At 39.2% G+C, this 14,454-nt stretch overlaps 1 non-coding gene across 1 annotated transcript; it reads right to left on the bottom strand.

Moving 5' to 3' along the window:
- Window positions 1-12,860: 12,860 nt before the first annotated feature.
- On the bottom strand, window positions 12,861-12,932 carry trnag-ucc (transfer RNA glycine (anticodon UCC)). The gene has a single exon. It is a non-coding gene; the product is annotated as a tRNA-Gly (tRNA).
- Between the last annotated feature and the right edge of the window lie 1,522 nt (window positions 12,933-14,454).

Genomic DNA, 14,454 nt, shown 5'->3' with positions numbered 1-14,454 from the left:
TTACTGAAATTAACATCTGGAGCTTAGGTAGCACACTCATAAAATTGGTTGCAGACTACTCTAAATAATATCGTGAGTACAATAATTAGATTTAATTCATGTTAGCACATAGTAGTTTTCAGCAGAATTGAACTGTACACTACTTTCAGTTGAATGCTTTACTTCCTATTCAAAGCATTTCGTGATAGGTTTGTGTACATAACTACTCAGGGTGATTTGGAACTGCATAGATATTGCATGTCGAGTGCTCAGTGCCAATGAATACTCAAATGCAGCTGATTTCAGGAACCTTCCGTGTACAATTTACAGTGCAATACACATTGAGTTGGTTTAGTCCTGCAATCTCTAATGTTCCACTGCGTAGAGAATGCGATGTTACCGAAAGTAAATTCTGGAGCTTAGGTAGCACACTCATAAAATTGGTTGCAGTGTACTCTAAATCATATGGTGAGTATAATAATAAAGTTTACGTCATGTTAGCACATACTAGGTTTCAGGAAAATTGAACTGTACCCTCCATTGAGTTGAAAGTTTTACTTTCTATTCAATGCATTTTGTGATAGCGTTGTGTACTTAACTACTCAGGGTCATTTGGAACTGTATACATATTGCATGTAGAGTGCTCAGCACCATGGAATACTATAATGCAAACTAAATTCACTAACCTACCTGGTACCATTTACAGAGGAACCGCCATTGACTTGGTTTAGTTCTGAAAACGCTAATGTTCCACAGTGTAGAGAACGTGATGTTACTGAAATTAACATCTGGAGCTTAGGTAGCACACTCATAAAATTGGTTGCAGACTACTCTAAATAATATCGTGAGTACAATAATTAGATTTAGTTCATGTTAGCACATAGTAGTTTTCAGCAGAATTGAACTGTACACTACTTTCAGTTGAATGCTTTACTTCCTATTCAAAGCATTTCGTGATAGGTTTGTGTACATAACTACTCAGGGTGATTTGGAACTGCATAGATATTGCATGTCGAGTGCTCAGTGCCAATGAATACTCAAATGCAGCTGTTTTCAGGAACCTTCCGTGTACAATTTACAGTGCAATACACATTGAGTTGGTTTAGTCCTGCAATCTCTAATGTTCCACTGCGTAGAGAATGCGATGTTACCGAAAGTAAATTCTGGAGCTTAGGTAGCACACTCATAAAATTGGTTGCAGTGTACTCTAAATCATATGGTGAGTATAATAATAAAGGTTACGTCATGTTAGCACATACTAGGCTTCAGGAAAATTGAACTGTACACTCCATTGAGTTGAATGGTTTACATTCATTTCAATGCATTTTGTGATACAGTTGTGAACATAACTACTCAGGGTGACTTGGAACAGTATAGATATTACATGTAGAGTGCTCAGGGCCATGAAATACTCCAATGCAAGCTGAATTCAGTAATCTACCTGTTACCATTTACAGTGGAACAGACATTGAGTTGGTTTAGTTCTGCAATCTTTAATGATCCAATGTGTAGAAAACGTGATGTTACTGAAAGTAACTTCTGGAGCTTAGGTAGCACACTCATAAAATTGGTTGCAGACTACTCTAAATCATATGGTGAGTATAATAATTAGATTTACTTCATGATAGCACAAAGTAGTTTTCAGCAGAATTGAACTGCACACTCCTTTGAGGAATGCTTTATTTTGTAGTCAATGCATTTTGTAATAAGGTTGTGTACATAACAACTCAGGGTGATTTGGAACAGCATAAATATTCCATGTAGAGTGCTCAGTGCCATGGAATAATCAAATGCAATCTGAATTCAGGAACCTACCTTGTACCATTTACAGTGGAACAGACATTGAGTTGGTTTAGTCCTGCAATCTTTAATGATCCAATGTGTAGAAAACGTGACGTTACTGAAAGCAACTTCTGAAGCTTAGGTAGCACACTCATAAAATTGTTTGCAGAGTATCTAAATCATATGGTGAGTATAATAATAACATTTAAATCATGATAGCACATACTAGTTTTTAACAAATTTGAACTGTACACTCCATTGAGTTGAATGCTTTATTTTCTATTCAATGCATTTTGAGATAAGGTTGTGTACATAACTACTCAGTGTGATTTCTAACAGCATAGATATTGCATGTATTGTGCTCTGTGCAATGGAATACTCCAATGCAAACTGAATTCAGTAACCTACCTGGTTCCATTTACAGAGGAACAGACATTGAGTTGGGTTAGTCCTGCAATCTCTAATGATCCACTGTGTAGAAAATGTGATGTTACTGAAAGTAACTTCTGGAGCTCAGGTAGCACTCTCATAAAATTGTTTGCAGACTACTCGAAATCATATCGTGAGTATAATAATTAGGTTTAATTCATCTTAGCACATAGTGGTTTTCAACAGAATTGAACTTTACACTCCATTGAGTTGAATGCTTTTTTTTTTATTCAATGCATTTTGTAATAAGGTTGTGTACATAAGTACTCAGGCTGATTTGGAACTCTATACATATTGCATGTAGAGTGCTCAGTGCCATGGAATACTCCAATGCAAGTTGAATTCAGCAAACTACCTGGTACCATTTACAGTAGTTACTCAAGCTCCAGAGGTTACTTTCAGTAACATCACGTCTTCTACTCAGTGGATCATTAGAGATTGCAGAACTAAACCAAGTCAATGGCAGTTGCACTGTAAATGGCGCCAGGTAGGTTAAGGAATTCAGCTTGCATTGTATTCGATGGCACTGAGCAGTCTACATGCAATATCTATACAGTTCCAAATCACCCTGAGTGGTTATGTACACAACCTTAACACAAAATTCTTTGAATAGAAAGTAAAGCATTCAACTCAATGCAGTGTACAGTTCAATTTTGCTGAAAACTAGTATGTGCTAGCATGATGTAAATGTTATTATTAGACTCACCATATGATTTAGAGTACTCTGCAACCAATTTTATGAGTGTTCTACCTAAGCTCCAGAGGTTACATTCAGTAACATCACGTCTTCTATACAGTGGATCATTAGAGATTGCAGGACTAAACCAAGTCAATGACAGTTGCACTGTAAATGGCGCCAGGTAGGTTAACGAATTCAGCTTGCATTGTATTCGATGGCACTGAGCAGTCTACATGCAATATCTATACAGTTCCAAATCACCCTGAGTAGTTATGTACACAACCTTATCACAAAATGCTTTGAATAGAAAGTAAAGCATTCAACGCAATGGAGAGTACAGTTCAATTTTGCTGAAAACTAGTATGTGCTAACATGATGTAAACTTTATTATTATACTCACCATATCATTTGGAGTACTCTGGAAGCAACTATATGCGTGTGCTATCTAAGCTCCAGAAGTTACTTTCAGTAACATCACGTTTTCTACACAGTGGATCATTAGAGATTGCAGTACTAAACCAAGTCACAGGCTGTTCCACTTAAATGGTACCAGGTTGGTTACAGAACTCAGATTGCATCGGTGCATTCCATGGCACTGAGCACTCTACATGCATTATATATACAGTTCCAAATCACCCTGTGTAGTTATGAACACAAAATTAATACAAAATGCATTGAACAGAAAATAATGCTTTCAACTGAATGGAGTGTACTGTTCAATTTTGCTGAAAACTAGTATGAGCTAACAGGAAGTCAACCATATTATTATACTCAGCATATGATTTAGAGTAGTCTGCAACCAATTTTCTAAGTGTGCTACCTAAGCTCCAGAAGTTACTTTCAGTAACATCACGTTCTCTACTCTGTGGAACATTAGCATTTGCAAAACCAAACCAAGTCAATCGCTGTTCCACTGTAAATGCTACCAGGTAGGTTACTGAATTCAGATTGCATTGGAGTAATCCATGGCACTGAGCAGTCTACGTGCAATATCTATACAGTTCCAAATCACCCTGACTAGTTATGTACACAACCTTATCACAAAATGCTTTAAATATAAAGTAAAGCATTCAACTCAATGGAGTGTACAGTTCAATTTTGCTGAAAACTAGTATGTGCTAACATGATGGAAAGCATATTATTATACTCACCATATGATTTAGAGTACTCTGGAACCAATTTTATGCGTGTGCTACCTAAGCTCCAGAAGTTACTTTCAGTAACGTCACGTTCTATACACTGTGGAACATTAGCGTTTGCAGAACCAAACCAAGACAATGGCTGTTCCACTGTAAATGCTACCAGGTAGGTTAGTGAATTCAGCTTGCATTTAGTATTCTATGGCACTGAGCACTCTACATGCAATATCTATTCTGTTCCAAATCACCCTGAGTAGTTATGTACACAACATTAACACAAAATGCTTTGAACAGAAAATAATGCTTTCAACTCAATGGAGTGTACTGTTCAATTTTACTGAAAACTAGTATGAGCTAACAGGAATGTCAACCATATTATTATACTCAGCATATGATTTAGAGTAGTGTGCCACCAATTTTCTAAGTGTGCTACCTAAGCTCCAGAAATTACTTTCTGTAACATCACGTTCTATACGGTGTGGAATATTAGCGTTTGCAATACCAAGCCAAGTCAATGGCAGTCCACTGTAAATGGTAACAAGTAGGTTAACGAATTCAGCTTGCATTGTATTCCATGGCACTGAGCAGTCTACATGCAATATCCATACAGTTCCAAATCACCCTGAGTAGTTATGTACACAACCTTATCAGAAAATGCTTTGAATAGAAAGTAAAGCATTCAACTCAAAGGAGTGTACAGTTCATTTTGCTGAAAACCAGTATGTGCTACCATGATGTAAACTTTATTATTATACTCCCCATATGATTTAGTGTAGGCTGCAACCAATTTTATGACTTAGCTACCTCAGCTGCAGAAGTTTCTTTCAGTAACATCACGTTTTCTACACGGTGGATCATTAGAGATTGCAGTACAAAACCAAGTCAATGGATGTTCCACTGTAGGTAGGTTACTGAATTCAGCTTGCATTGGAGTTTTGCATGGCACTGAGCACTCTACATGCATTATGTATACAGTTCCAACTCACCCTGAGTGGTTATGTACACTACCTTACAACAAAATACATTGAATACATAGTAAAGCTTTCAACTCAAAGGAATGTACAGATCACGTTTGCTGAAAAATAGTACGTGCTAACATGAAGTAAAACATATTATTATTCTCACCATATGATTTAGAGTAGTCTGCACCCAATTTTCTGAGAGTTCTACCTAAGCTCCAGAAGTTACTTTCAATAACATCACGATCTCTACACAGTGGAACAGTAGCGTTTGCAGAACCAAACCAAGTCAATGGCTGTTCCACTGTAAATGCTACCAGGTAGGTTACGGAATTCAGCTTGCATTTAAGTATTCCGTTGAACTGAGCACTCTACATGCAATATCTAAACTATTACAAATCACTCTGAGTAGTTATGTACTCAAACTTACCAGAAAATGCATTGAATAGAAAGTAAAACATTCAGCTCAATGGAGTGTACAGTTCAATGTTGCTGGAAACTAGTATGTGCTAACATGATGTAAACGTTATTATTATACTCACCATATGATTTAGAGTACTCTAGAACTAATTTTATGCGAGTGCTACCTAAGCTCCAGAAGTTACTTCCAGTAACATCACGATTTCTACACAGTGGATCATTAGAGATTGCAGGACTAAACCAAGTCAATGGCAGCTCCACTGTAAATGGTACCAGGTAGGATACAGGATTCGGCTTGCATTTGAGTATTCTATGGCACTGAGCAGTCCACATGCAATATCTATACAGTTCCAAACCACACTGAGTAGTTATGTACACAAACATATCACAAAATGCTTTGAATAGAAAGTAAAGCATTCAACTCAATGGAGTGTACAGTTCAATTTTGCTGAAAACTAGTATGTGCTAACATGATGTAAACGTTATTATTACACTCACCATATGGTTCAGACTACTCTGGAAACAATGTTATGCGTGTGCTACCTAAGCTCCAGAAGTTACTTCCAGTAACATCACGATTTCTACACAGTCGATCATTAGGGATTGCAGGACTAAACCAAGTCAATGACAGCTCCACTGTAAATGGTACCAGGTAGGTTAGTGAAGTCAGCTGGCATTGAAGTATTCCATGGCACTGAACACTCTACATGCATTATATATACAGTTCCAAATCACCCTGAGTAGTTATGTACACAACATTAACACAAAATGCTTTGAACAGAAAATAATGCTTTCAACTCAATGGAGTGTACTGTTCAATTTTACTGAAAACTAGTATCAGCTAACAGGAATGTCAACCATATTATTATACTCAGCATATGATTTAGAGTAGTGTGCCACCAATTTTCTAAGTGTGCTACCTAAGCTCCAGAAATTACTTTCTGTAACATCACGTTCTATACGGTGTGGAATATTAGCGTTTGCAATACCAAGCCAAGTCAATGGCAGTCCACTGTAAATGGTAACAAGTAGGTTAACGAATTCAGCTTGCATTGTATTCCATGGCACTGAGCAGTCTACATGCCATATCCATACAGTTCCAAATCACCCTGAGTAGTTATGTACACAACCTTATCAGAAAATGCTTTGAATAGAAAGTAAAGCATTCAACTCAAAGGAGTGTACAGTTCATTTTGCTGAAAACTAGTATGTGCTACCATGATGTAAACTTTATTATTATACTCCCCATATGATTTAGTGTAGGCTGCAACCAATTTTATGACTTAGCTACCTCAGCTGCAGAAGTTTCTTTCAGTAACATCACGTTTTCTACACGGTGGATCATTAGAGATTGCAGTACAAAACCAAGTCAATGGATGTTCCACTGTAGGTAGGTTACTGAATTCAGCTTGCATTGGAGTTTTGCATGGCACTGAGCACTCTACATGCATTATGTATACAGTTCCAACTCACCCTGAGTGGTTATGTACACTACCTTACAACAAAATACATTGAATACATAGTAAAGCTTTCAACTCAAAGGAATGTACAGATCACGTTTGCTGAAAAATAGTACGTGCTAACATGAAGTAAAACATATTATTATTCTCACCATATGATTTAGAGTAGTCTGCACCCAATTTTCTGAGAGTTCTACCTAAGCTCCAGAAGTTACTTTCAATAACATCACGATCTCTACACAGTGGAACAGTAGCGTTTGCAGAACCAAACCAAGTCAATGGCTGTTCCACTGTAAATGCTACCAGGTAGGTTACGGAATTCAGCTTGCATTTAAGTATTCCGTTGAACTGAGCACTCTACATGCAATATCTAAACTATTACAAATCACTCTGAGTAGTTATGTACTCAAACTTACCAGAAAATGCATTGAATAGAAAGTAAAACATTCAGCTCAATGGAGTGTACAGTTAAATGTTGCTGGAAACTAGTAAGTGCTAACATGATGTAAACGTTATTATTATACTCACCATATGATTTAGAGTACTCTAGAACTAATTTTATGCGAGTGCTACCTAAGCTCCAGAAGTTACTTCCAGTAACATCACGATTTCTACACAGTGGATCATTAGAGATTGCAGGACTAAACCAAGTCAATGGCAGCTCCACTGTAAATGGTACCAGGTAGGATACAGGATTCGGCTTGCATCTGAGTATTCTATGGCACTGAGCAGTCCACATGCAATATCTATACAGTTCCAAATCACACTGAGTAGTTATGTACACAAACATATCACAAAATGCTTGAATAGAAAGTAAAGCATTCAACTCAATGGAGTGTACAGTTCAATTTTGCTGAAAACTAGTATGTGCTAACATGATGTAAACGTTATTATTACACTCACCATATGGTTCAGACTACTCTGGAAACAATTTTATGCGTGTGCTACTTAAGCTCCAGAAGTTACTTCCAGTAACATCACGATTTCTACACAGTCGATCATTAGGGATTGCAGGACTAAACCAAGTCAATGACAGCTCCACTGTAAATGGTACCAGGTAGGTTAGTGAAGTCAGCTGGCATTGAAGTATTCCATGGCACTGAACACTACATGCATTATATATACAGTTCCAAATCACCCTGAGTAGTTATGTACACAACATTAACACAAAATGCTTTGAACAGAAAATAATGCTTTCAACTCAATGGAGTGTACTGTTCAATTTTACTGAAAACTAGTATCAGCTAACAGGAATGTCAACCATATTATTATACTCAGCATATGATTTAGAGTAGTGTGCCACCAATTTTCTAAGTGTGCTACCTAAGCTCCAGAAATTACTTTCTGTAACGTCACGTTCTATACACTGTGGAACATTAGCGTTGGCAGAACCAAACCAATTCAATTGCTGTTCCACTGTAAATGCTACTAGGTAGGTTAGTGAATTCAGCTTGCATTGAAGTATTCCATGGCACTGAGCTCTCTACATGCATTATATATACAGTTCCAAATCACCTTGTGTAGTTATGTACACAACATTACAACAAAATACATTGAATACATAGTAAAGCTTTCAACTCAGAGGAGTGTACAGATCACTTTTGCTGAAACATAGTATGTACTAACATGAAGGAAAGCATATTATTATACTCACCATATGATTTAGAGTACTCTGGAACCAATTTTATGCGTGTGCTACCTAAGCTCCAGAAGTTACTTCCAGTAACATCACGATTTCTACACAGTGGATCATTAGAGATTGCAGGACTAAACCAAGTCAATGACAGTTGCACTGTAAATGGCGCCAGGTAGGTTAACGAATTCAGCTTGCATTGTATTCGATGGCACTGAGCAGTCTACATGCAATATCTATACAGTTCCAAATCACCCTGAGTAGTTATGTACACAACCTTATCACAAAATGCTTTGAATAGAAAGTAAAGCATTCAACTCAATGGAGTGTACTGTTCAATTTTGCTGAAAACTTGTATGTGCTAACATGATGTAAACGTTTTTATTATACTCACCATAAGACTTAGAGTACTCTGCAACCAATTTTATGCGTGTGCTATCTAAGCTCCAGAAGTTACTTTCAGTAACATCACGTTTTCTACACAGTGGATCATTAGAGGTTGCAGGACTAAACCAAGTCAATGGCAGTTCCACTGTAAATGGTACCAGGAAGGTTACAGAATGCGGCTTGCATTGGAGTATTCCATGGCACTGTGCAGTCTACATGCAATATCTGTACAGTTCCAAATCACACTGAGTAGTTATGTACACAAACATATCACAAAATGCTTTGAATAGAAAGTAAAGCATTCAACTCAATGGAGTGTACAGTTCAATTTTGCTGAAAACTAGTGTGTGCTAGCATGATGTAAACGTTATTACTATACTCACCATGTGATTTAGAGTACTCTGGAACCAATTTTCTGCGTGTGCTACCTAAGCTCAAGAAGTTACTTTCAGTAACGTCACGTTCTATACACGGAGGAACATTGGCGTTTGCACAACCAAACCAAGTCAATGGCTGTTCCACTGTAAATGCTACCAGGTAGGTTACTGAATTCAGATTGCATTGGAGTATTTCATGGCACAGTGCACTCTGCAGGCAATATCTATACAGTTCCACATCACCCTGAGCAGTTATGTACATAACCTTATCACAAAATGCGTTGAATAGACAGTAAAGCATTCAACTGAATGGAGTGTAGATATCAATTTTGTTGAAAACCAGTATGTGCTAACATGAAGTAAACCTAATGATTGCAGTAACCATATGATTTAGAGTAGTCTGCAACCAATTTTATGAGCGTGCTACCTAAGCTCCAGAAGTTAATTTCAGTAATATCACGTTCTCTGCACTGTGGAACATAAGCGTTTGCAGAACTAAACCAAGTCAATGGCTGTTCCACTCTAAAAGGTACCAGGTAGGTTACTGAATTCCGTTTGCATTGGAATATTCCATGGCACTGAGCACTCTACATGTAATTTCTATACTGCTCCAAATCACCCTGAGCAGTTATGTACTCCACCTTATCACAAAATGCAATTGATAGAAAGTAAAACATTCAACTGAATGAGGTGTAGATATCAATTTGCTGAAAAGCAGTGTGTGCTAACATGAAGTAAACCTAATGATTGTAGTCACCATATGATTTAGAGTAGTCTGCAACCAATTGTTTGAGTGTGCTACCTAAACTCCAGAAGTTAATTTCAGTAATATTACGTTCTCTACACTGTGGAACATTAGCGTTTGCAGAACAAAACCAAGTCAATGGCTGTTCCACTCTAAACGGTACCAGGTAGGTTAGTGAATTCATCTTGCATTGGAGTATTCCATGGTACTGAGCACTCTACATGCAATATGTATACAGTTCCAAATGACCCTGAGTAGTTATGTACACAACCCTATCACAAAATGCATTGAATAGGAAGTAAAGCATTCAACTGAATGGAGTGTACAGTTCAATTCTGCTGAAAACTACTCTGTGCTATCATGAAGTAAACCTAATTATTATACTCACCATATGATTTAGAGTAGTCTGCAACCAATTTTATGAGTGTGCTACCTATGCTCCAGAAGTTACTTTCAGTAACATCACCTTTTCTACACAGTGGATCAATAAAGATTGCAGGACTAAACCATCTCAATGTCTCTTCCACTGTAAATGGTAACAGGTAGATTATTGAATTCAGCTTTCATTGCAGTATTCCATGGCATTGAGCACTCTACATGCAATACGTATAGAGTTCCAAATCAGCCCGAGTAGTTATGTACACAACCTTATTAGAAAAGACATTGAATAGAAAATAAAGCATTCAACTCAATGGAGAGTACAGTTCAATTCAGCTGAAAACTACTATGTGCTAAGATGAAGTAAACCTAATTATTTTACTCACCATATGATTTAGTCTGCAAACAATTTTATGAGTGTGCTACCTAAACTCCAGAAGTTACTTTCAGTAACATCACGTTTTCTACTCAGTAGATCATTAGAGATTGCAGGACTAACCCAACTCAATGTCTGTCCCACTGTAAATGGTACCTGGTAGGTTACTGAATTCAGCTTGCATTTGTGTATTCCATGGCACTGAGCAATCTACATGCAATATCTAAACGGTTCCATATCACTCTGAGTAGTTATGTAAACAACCTTATCACAAAGCATTGAATAGAAAGTAAAGCATTCATCTGAATGAGGTGTAGATATCAATTTTGCTGAAAACCAGTATGTGCTAACATGAAGTAATCCTAATGATTGTAGTCACCATATGATTTAGAGTAGTCTGCAACCAATTTTTTGAGTGTGCTACCTAAGCTCCAGAAGTTAATTTCAGTAATATCACGTTCTCTACATTGTGGAACATTAGCGTTTGCAGGACTAAACCAAGTCAATGGCTGTTCCACTCTAAACGGTACCAGGTAGGTTAGTGAATTCATCTTGCATTGGAGTATTCCATGGTACTGAGCACTTCCGAAACGTCGATTTCTTCCCCCACAGGTGCTGCCTGGCTTGCTGAGTTCCTCCAGCATTTTCTGCGTTGCTTGTAATTACATCATCTGCGATTTTCTCTTTGTCCCTCTGTCCATGTCGCTCCACACTAACATATTCATGTGTCTATCTAAAAACATCCTACACCCTTCCGTCTCTGAACCTCGCAGCCCGTTCCAAGCACCCACCCCAATCTGTCTAAAAACTTGAGCCTCACATCTTCTTTAAACTCTCTCCCACTCCGACCATAAATTCATTCCCGCCAGTATATTAATTCCCTAACATGGAAACCAATCCTGACTATCTGCCCAATCTATGTCTCTCATAATTTTCTACTGTTACGTATCCCGTAAGTGGATCGCTTACCAGCAAAGATAGAGAGGTCCGCTGAAGTCTGATGGTACTATTTTTAAAAGTCTTTATTCATAAAGGGACACAAAAGAAAGGTTAATGCAAACATTCAGATAATATACGTCGTCAATACTCAATCTAAAGCGCGGGTATAGTAATAATCATCAATAAGAAATAGTTCTATCGTTTGTCTAGGGGTTAATACTGAGTCCGATGGAAATATAACAGCCACTCAGAAGTCAGCAGGCTTTTTGCCTTTTGGGAACCGCTGGGTTTCACGTGTTGGAGCGAGGGAGAGATTTCTGGTGAGAAAAGAAACTTGCCGGTCTTTTTGGACGCAAACGGGAACGTGGGTTCTCCGTTGTCAGTTCGATGTCCTTTTCGGTGTTATCAGCCACTCGTTTCCCAGGCCAGTGGAAACGGACAACACGTGGCTTCCGAGTAGCTTCCCGTTATCACGGGAGTGATGAGCGATGAGCGATGGTGTCTCCTTCTCTTGCGTCGCTGAGAGACTGCCCCCTGCATCCTACCTTTTATCTGGACTTGCAGGGTTTTAGATGTCAATCAGGGTGGGGTGATGCAATCCCCCAGCTCACATTGCCTGAGGGTGTGCACGTAGCCCAGCCCACGTTGACCTGAGAGCTGGCGCATAGTATAGAATCGTAATTCACAAAGGTGTCTCCACGAAACAATGGCCAATTCCGTTGCTTTGTCCTGCTGAGGATTCTCTCTCATTTCCTGGGTCCAAGACCCGAATTAATAGCGACCTGGCGATTCTCAAAAAGGAGGGGGCTGGTTCATAATTCGTAATTCATAATTCGGTCCAGTTTTCTCTCAGGCTCTGAAATTCCAATGAAGGTAAAGAAGCTCAAACACTTTAATCAGGCAACATCAGGGCAATGTTTTACAAATCATGTCAATCCTTCCTGTGAAGTGTCCAACCTTGTAGAATCTCGAATAGAGTCAGAACTGGAATTAACGGAAGACTCTTGTTGAGGACGTTAGTTCCATCTCTGATCCACGACACACTGAATGATAATTAATGAATCAATTTGCATTCATAACGTGAATTAGCGTGAGTCGATTATTCGGCCCTTGGAGTTCTGCGTAGACCGTGTCTATGTAAGAGGTTTATTTGTTATGTAGTCTAAAACTGTACAACCTGCGATGGCCGGGAATCGAACCCGGGTCAACTGCTTGGAAGGCAGCTATGCTCACCACTATACCACCATCGCTCAACGAAGTTGCAAACGATTTGAGTAGTGAGGCATCTCCCGTAGTTCAAAGTTAATCGATAAGCTCTCTGCTGCAGGTCATGTTCTGGTAAATTAATGTTGCCATCCCCAACAGACCGGAATTATTCCAATAAAAATCGACTAAGGGGATTCTGTCCCATGGATAAACAGCTCTGATTATAATTGTCCTTTCAAAACACACGCTGATGGAAGCCCTTCATTTGGACAACCCTTGAAGGCAGTGACTAAATCGTTAAAGCAGGGGTCACCAAAATTGTTTGCACCACGGACAGGTTTAATATTGACAATATCCTTGAGGACAGGACGAGGGGGGCGGTGTTGGTGTTAATATCGGCCGGAATATAGGTGATAAGTCAATTATGTCACTTATAAATGGCTAATATACTCAATATCGTTTCTAAAAGGGTTTAACTAACGAATTTCATATTAAACACACAGCGCGTATTTTCCTCGCACGAACGTATAAAATCATTGCAACACACCAGTGACAAGACTAGTTTAGGACCGGAGGTCCCCGTACCGGGGTCGTGGCGGTCTCAGGCCGGAGAGAGCGACCGAACAAGTGAGAAGTGCGACAGGGCGCACGCCCGCCTCCTTTGTAGGCAGGTAGGTAGATTTATCGGCCGGCAAAAGTTTGGCTTGTGTGATGACTTTCAGTAGATCGCAGCGAGGTAGCTGCTCTGCTACTTACGAAACCCTGAGTCCGAATTATGTCGTTGCGAATATTTTAGCACTGGGTTCCGCACGAACATTTGGTTTGCTAAACAGGTTTATAGGCCGCGCCCATCTGTACGTGCTCCAGGCCAGTAGCAACGGCGGCCGCTTACCCGAGACCATCTAGTGACACCTGGCGCGAGGGTATCACTGCGTTTAGGCGACTGATGACCTCGCGTGCATTCAAGTTCAACAGTGGATGTGATAGGGTGTGAGGAAAGGTGTAGTTACCTCATATAGTTTCATATCGACAAGTCATATAGAGTTATATAATGTTTTATAAACGTGTGGTGGGATGTGTGCTGACTGTGGGAAGTGGGAGAGTCCGAAGGAATTAGAGGTGCTGTTGTGGTCTCTTCACAGTAATATTTATATAATGGGTCCAGGACAGATCCTCTGAGAGAGTGACACACAGGAATTTAAAGTTACTGACCCTATCCACCTCTGATCATCCTTTGATTACTGGCTGATGTACCTCCGGTTTCTGCCTCCTGAGGTCTACAGTCGGTTCATTTGTCTTACTGACATTGAGTGAGAGGTTTTGTTAATATGCCACTCAGACAAGATTCCGATCTCACTCCTATATGCTGATTCAGCACCTCCTTTGATACAGCTCACAACAGCAACCTTGTAAATGGTGTTGGAGCTATACTGACCCATACAGTCACAGGTGTAAAGCGGTTAGAGCTGGGGTCTAGGCACACTTCCTTGTGGTGCTCCTGTGCTGATAGAGATTGTGGAGGAGATGTTTTTGCCAATGAGAACTGACTGAGGTCTGCAACTGAGG

This window comes from Hypanus sabinus, chromosome 31 (assembly GCF_030144855.1).
Source record: "Hypanus sabinus isolate sHypSab1 chromosome 31, sHypSab1.hap1, whole genome shotgun sequence".
NCBI lineage: Eukaryota > Metazoa > Chordata > Chondrichthyes > Myliobatiformes > Dasyatidae > Hypanus > Hypanus sabinus.
The sequence above is the reverse complement of the archived record's forward strand: the minus strand, read 5'-3'. Positions and strand labels throughout refer to the sequence as shown.